The sequence below is a fragment of the Uranotaenia lowii genome, chromosome 1 (genome assembly GCF_029784155.1).
Source record: "Uranotaenia lowii strain MFRU-FL chromosome 1, ASM2978415v1, whole genome shotgun sequence".
In the NCBI taxonomy this organism is placed as follows: Eukaryota; Metazoa; Arthropoda; class Insecta; order Diptera; family Culicidae; genus Uranotaenia; species Uranotaenia lowii.
In genome coordinates, this window is record NC_073691.1 from 187,612,288 (window position 1) to 187,619,478 (window position 7,191).

The 7,191-nt window shown below is 35.2% G+C and overlaps 1 protein-coding gene across 1 annotated transcript in view; it reads left to right on the forward strand.

Moving 5' to 3' along the window:
- Positions 1-3,901: 3,901 nt before the first annotated feature.
- Positions 3,902-7,191, forward strand: part of LOC129738226 (uncharacterized) — a 166,743-nt gene continuing 163,453 nt past the window's right edge. The window contains exons 1-2 of the mRNA XM_055729416.1: positions 3,902-3,981; positions 4,227-4,858. The gene's annotated coding sequence lies outside the window, so the exon portion shown is untranslated. The remainder of the gene's footprint in view (positions 3,982-4,226; positions 4,859-7,191) is intronic.

Here is a 7,191-nt window from a genome sequence, read left to right on the forward strand (position 1 = left end):
CAATTTTGACAATTTTGACAATTTTGACAATTTTGACAATTTTGGCAATTTTGACAATTTTGACAAATTTGACAAATTTGACAAGTTTGACAATTTTGACAATTTTGACAACTTTGACATTTTTGACAATTTTGACAACTTTGAGTTTTTTGACAATTTTGACAATTTTGACAATTTTGACAAATTTGACAATTTTGACAATTTTGACAATTTTGGCAATTTTGACAATTTTGACAATTTTGACAATTTTGACAATTTTGACAATTTTGACAATTTTGACAATTTTAACAATTTTGACAATTTTGACAATTTGAAAATTTTGACAATTTTGACAATTTAGAAAATTTTGACAATTTTGACAATTTTGATAATTTGGACAATTTTGACAATTTTGACAATTTTGACAATTTTGACAATTTTGACAATTTTGACAATTTTGACAATTTTGACAATTTTGACAATTTTGACAATTTTGACAATTTTGACAATTTTGACAATTTTGACAATTTTGACAATTTTGACAATTTTGACAATTTTGACAATTTTGACAATTTTGACAATTTTGACAATTTTGACAATTTTGACAATTTTGACAATTTTGACAATTTTGACAATTTTGACAATTTTGACAATTTTGACAATTTTGACAATTTTGACAATTTTGACAATTTTGACAATTTTGACAATTTTGACAATTTTGACAATTTTGACAATTTTGATAATTTTGACAATTTTCACAATTTTGACAATTTTGACAATTTTGACAATTTTGACAATTTTGACAATTTTGACAATTTTGACAATTTTGACAATTTTGACAATTTTGACAATTTTGACAATTTTGACAATTTTGACAATTTTGACAATTTTGACAATTTTGACAATTTTTACAATTTTTACAATTTTGACAATTTTGACAATTTTGACAATTTTGACAATTTTGACAATTTTGACAATTTTGACAATTTTGACAATTTTGACAATTTTGACAATTTTGACAATTTTGACAATTTTGACAATTTTGACAATTTTGACAATTTTGACAATTTTGACAATTTTGACAATTTTGACAATTTTGACAATTTTGACAATTTTGACAATTTTGACAATTTTGACAATTTTGACAATTTTGACAATTTTGACAATTTTGACAATTTTGGCAATTTTGACAATTTTGACAAATTTGACAAATTTGACAAGTTTGACAATTTTGACAATTTTGACAACTTTGACATTTTTGACAATTTTGACAACTTTGAGTTTTTTGACAATTTTGACAATTTTGACAATTTTGACAAATTTGACAATTTTGACAATTTTGACAATTTTGACAATTTTGACAATTTTGACAATTTTGACAATTTTGACAATTTTGACAATTTTGACAATTTTGACAATTTTGACAATTTTTGTCATTTTTGTCATTTTTGTCACTTTAGTCATTTTTGTCACTTTAGTCATTTTTGTCATTTTTGTCATTTTTGTCATTTTTGTCATTTTTGTCATTTTTGTCATTTTTGTCATTTTTGTCATTTTTGTCATTTTTGTCATTTTTGTCATTTTTGTCATTTTTGTCATTTTGTCATTTTTGTCAATTTTATCATTTTTGTCCTTTTTGTTCATTTTTGTCATTTTTGTCATTTTTGTCATTTTTGTCATTTTTGTCATTTTTGTCATTTTTGTCATTTTTGTCATTTTTGTCATTTTTGTCATTTTTGTCATTTCTGTCATTTCTGTCATTTTTGTCATTTTTGTCATTTTTGTCATTTTTGTCATTTTTGTCATTTTTGTCATTTTTGTCATTTTTGTCATTTTTGTCATTTTTGTCATTTTTGTCATTTTTGTCATTTTTGTCATTTTTGTCATTTTTGTCATTTTTGTCATTTTTGTCATTTTTGTCATTTTTGTCATTTTTGTCATTTTTGTCATTTTTGTCATTTTTGTCATTTTTGTCATTTTTTTCATTTTTTTCATTTTTGTCATTTTTGTCATTTTTGTCATTTTTGTCATTTTTGTCATTTTTGTCATTTTTGTCATTTTTGTCATTTTTGTCATTTTTTTCATTTTTGTCATTTTTGTCATTTTTGAGACATTTTTGAGACATTTTTGTGTCATTTTTGTGTTATTTTTGATTCATGTTTGTGTCATTTCGTGTCATTTTTGTCATTTTTGTCATTTTTGTCATTTTTGTCATTTTTGTCATTTTTGTCATTTTTGTCATTTTTGTCATTTTTGTCATGTTTGTCATTTTTGTCATTTTTGTCATTTTTGTCATTTTTGTCATTTTTGTGATTTTTGTCATTTTTGTCATTTTTGTTATTTTTGTCATTTTTGTCATTTTTGTCATTTTAGTGTCACTTTCACGTCATTTTTGTCATTTTGGTTTCATTTTTGTTTCATTTGTGTGTCATTTCTGTGTCATTTTTGAGTCATTTTTGTATCATTTTTGTGTCGTTTTCGTTCCTTTTTTGTCTCTGTTTTATTCCATTTTTTTGTATCATTTTTATGTAATTTTTTGACATTTTTGTAATAACACAATTTTTTTTTTCATTTTTGTGCCATTTTCGTGTCATTTTTGTACAATTTTTGTATTATTTTTGTGTAGTTTTTGTGTAACTTTTATGAAATTTTTGTAATTTTTGTAATTTTTAGTAATTGTTGTGATTTTTGTCCTTTTTTGAAAGTTTTTGTAATTTTTGTCATTTTTATAATTTTTTAAATTTTCGTCGTATTTGTCATTTTTATGAAATTCAATAATTTTTTTTTCAATTGCCAAGATTGAGGTGGGTTCTTTGCAGTCGAAAATTTAAATCTCATTATTGAATGTTTGATTTCATAACTCAGTTGACCTGTTACTTTCCATATCTCAAACTGTAAGTCACATACCTCCAGCTAAACTGACCTTATCAGTCACGATCTGACTGGATGTCAGACATTTATTCAAACAATATTTATGCAGAACTAGCTCCACTGCTGGCTGATACGGTACCGCTCGAAACGTCACTGTTGTTGCTGCTGCTGCCGTGTATAACTTTGTTGGCAGAGTTGTCTACCTTTAGGCGACAATAATCTCGCCTGGCAGAGACCACTTCCCCGCTACACCGATTCGCGATAGCCCTGTGGTGGCAACAATAACCGCGTCCGTTCGATTATTCGTCCAGGCAGCAGCAGCAGCAGTAGAGCAGCGTGATGTTGTGGATCAGGTTCGTGACACGACCAACGACCGTCTCCGTGCATGCGATGATTTCGCACACGTTTCCAAACGCCTGCGCGTAGGCCAGCCGCTGCAGTATTCTCGGAGCTCCCGAACGTCCCACCCGTGTCAGGCGAAAACACACAGGCAGGACCCCCATCATCAGCCAGGACGACCAGTGTGTGTGGGGTGTTATGGTTCGTTCGTGCATCGTGTGCTGTTTTGTGGGCCAACTCAGTCGCGCCAGCCGAACGCGGTGTCAGTTCTATTTATTATTTCGGTTATTGCAGACACGCGGGCGGTGGATTCCTTCCAAACAACAGAGAATCTGTAAGGGCCAACGGTTTTTTTGTGCTTCTCTCATCCTGCCATCAGTTGTGCAGATTTTTTTTCGAGGGAACCAACTTCCTTTCTGTAGGTGATCCGTCGTTGCACCTGGTGCACTCGGATTGGAACAACTGTGCGCCCTAAAGTAGGCCACTCGGGTTCGAGTCTGCATTCCGGAAGAACAAGGAACTGAGTTGCGGAACGAAACTTTTCGTTTCCTTTGGCAGAATTTTACCCTCCGGATTCCGGAGGCGGTCAATTGTTTGTGTAATAGTGTGTTGCCAATGGTTTTGAACTCTCCGTGTTTCGGGACCCCTTGAATCGGTTCGAGCACTTTCTAATTTTCCTTGTTGTTCAGTGTGTTTTTCCTTCGGTTTCAGGTTCCGTGCAGGTTTCGGTCGATTATTGCGTTGTTCGAAGTGCAGCAATTTCTGCCAAGTGCAGAATTTTGAGTTCTCGAGGTTCGATCTAAGGGCATATACACATGAGCAATTGCCGGAGTGCATCTGGTTGAAAAATGCGTGTCGGATATTTCTGTCGATTCGGGCAGCAAGCACAGCGACCATCCATATTGCCGAGCGGCGGCTTTCAAGTTTGATCGTTAGAAATAGTCGTTATTTTGGTTTCTTTGTTTTCCTGATTTTCTGATTTTCATTTCTGCTCTTTCTCCGGCGTGTTGGTGTGGTGTGGCACGGTTGGCTCCAAGAGCAATCCCCGAGGGGCCCACCACTGGTAAATCGATAGAGAAAGAAGCAGCTCATAGCGAAAGCGGGCAATAGGCCTTACATCGGTAGAAGCAGAAAGGATAAGAGAAAAAAGCCACGGCAAAAGGCAGTTGTAGTGAAGCAAACAAATCCAGTGTGTCGCCAACGACGTGGAGCATATAAAAAAAAATAAAGTGCCGCTGCAGAGAAAACCCCCCTTTTACGTTCTGTTTCATCCCTCCAACTACGAATCAAGCGCCCCCCCCCCTCTCTTAAAAGGGAAGGGCTCCTTGTGTGTCGGCATTGATTACTAGCGAAGAGAAGAAAATACGACAGTGGTGTGAGTGTGCGGTGGAGCACGTTTATTGTTGCAAGCAAGTCGCCACCGGTGGTGGTGGAAAGAGGAAAAGGTTCGCATTCCGTCAAGTTTCGATTGTCCGGAGAAGCATCCCCGAAGCAGGCTCAAAGTTACAAACAGTAAAGCAGCGGACGGAGACAACTTAATTCCAATCCCAACACGATGGCACGGCCGGGCGGCCCGGATGTAAATTGGGGTTCCGTTGCCTGGTTGGGCGCCTAAAAGTAGGCTGAGAAATTTCGAGCAACGCCAGCAGAAGGATTGTCTTGCCAGGAGGTAAGTAGAATCGAAAACGCCTATCAGTATGCAGCGTTTGTTTTGTAATGCAGTAGGAAACATGGGAATGATTGAATTTATTGGCAATTTTTAGTACGTGTCACAAATGTTTAAAAAAAATGCGATACGTAGGGATTATTTATGACACTTTCTTACAATGAAGAATGAAAAAATAGAATTCTTTGTAAACTTTAATTCTGATGAAATTGATATTGTCGTGACTACACCTGAACATTAAGAGGAGTTTTAAATGTTGTTTTATTCAAGTTCAATTCGTGAAAATATAAATAAATTCATGTGCTTTTCATGGCCAGTCTTTAGATAATGTAGAAAACCTTTGGGACAGTTGAAAGTCGTTCTGGTTCTAGCTTGACATTAATCCTAATTTCGAATCTCTGCAATGAAACCTGTTAGTGTGTAGAGAATATGAACGGAATTTAAAATAAAACATCAGACTTCTGAGCTGTTGATTGCAATTGCCCTTCCAGTACAGCATTTTTACAGTTGTAACAAATCACTTAACCAAAGTCCAAAACCAGGGAACAGAAAAGCGAAAAGTTAATCACCGAGAAACAAAAGGAAGAAACATAAACGGACAAATATCACTGAAACAAGACCACAGCACAGGGCAAAGTAATTCTTCTGTCAAGTGACAGCGTCCGACAGATTTTGTCGACAAAGTGTGACTGGAGACGCAAGAGTGAAAGAAAACGTTTGAAAAATTGAATGACTTCATCTTCATGTTGGGGGGAGGGTTCTTGTTAAATTATATTTCCTTAAGTAGAGACATCGTAGGGACAGAATACAATTGACCCAGATGTTGTCAAGAGACTGAGAATGAAAACCGGGAATTTAATTTGGTTGAAATAAATTGAAATAAGAAATGCCACTGAATAAAATTGAGTTAAAGCTTTGAGCTTTTGTGTCCGGTTTTCCGGAAGTCTGAATTGTGTTTTAATGTTGAATTCTAAACTTGATAATTTCGACTATTCTACATTATGTAGTCATTTCCGATAATAGCCATTGATTTAAATACATTGTTTCGGTACCGAGCATAAATTTTCTGCAATCCTTGCTGTAAAATCGATTAGCACAGTACAAATTACTCTGCTGATCCGGGAAGGCAAACGTCGTCGTGTTGCAAGTGCCCATTAATGGCGCCGCACTGCCCCTCGTGAAGTGTGGTCATGATACGTCTCCGACCATCCCATATCGGAGCAGGGGGGTTTCTCGCCCATTGACACGAAAACTATGCGTCCCGTATCATTATCAATAGTCGCTTTACCACAAGTACAAAGCTTTGCAATAGTAACATTGGCTGGCGGTCAAACGGACACAGTAGTGTCTGTTTTGTTCCGAAACCCATGTGTATTGTCGTCCCATACATTAAATTTGTTTCGACAGCCATGGGTGTAGTTGATTTGTTCCATACATCGTCACAGTCCTTTAAAAAAGCTCGGAGCTGACGCTGCTAAGTCGCGTTAATATTCCCTCCATGACAAAAGCGAGAAAACCAGAGGAATCAGCGGAAGCTACCGGTAACGGATAAGACCCTCTGGCTGTCCGTCACCGCGCCAGGATGTGACACATTGGACGTAAATTGGGCTGTGCACATTTCAAACAAAGAAGTGTGAATGGCTCTGGGAGCCCGAATCGTGAAACGCCTGAATGTATGCAAGCAGGAAACATTGGTCGCATGATGCTCAGCTCAGTTAACTCATGTGCTGGGGAAATGAAAGCGTACATCTACCTGCTACCAGGACCACCTTTATAGAGGGTGTGTTTTGTGGACAACCGAAGTGATAGTCACGAAACCAAAACTTTGAAAAGACATCACACGCACGTTAATAGACTAGTGATGAAAGTTCTGCTATAAATTACCTGGATATTTTTATCACTGTTTTTCCATGTTCTCTTGCAATGTACGTAGTTACGTATTTCCATATAATGATTTTTGTCAAAGGAAATTTAATTTTATTGAAATATATTAACTATATTCGAATGTATTAACGATATGTTGAATGGAAGGAGGCAGCTTTTTCGTTCTTTTTTCAATGTTCCAAAATTATGTTATTTATTTTTGTTACTGATTCTATCTTTCTATCCGTTTTATAATCTTTGATGTCCTTACTTAAAAGGACACCACTTTTCACCGATAAGGCCGAGTAACTTTGAAATTTCATTACATGATTAGAATACAAAATCAAGTATTCTGATTCGAAGTTCATCCCACAAATTCAGAATCACAAATAAGATTTAATATTCAATTTTAATAAATCCTTGAGTTTTCTCGCATTAAATAAAAACGTGTGGTTGGTTGGCCGGTCCACAGG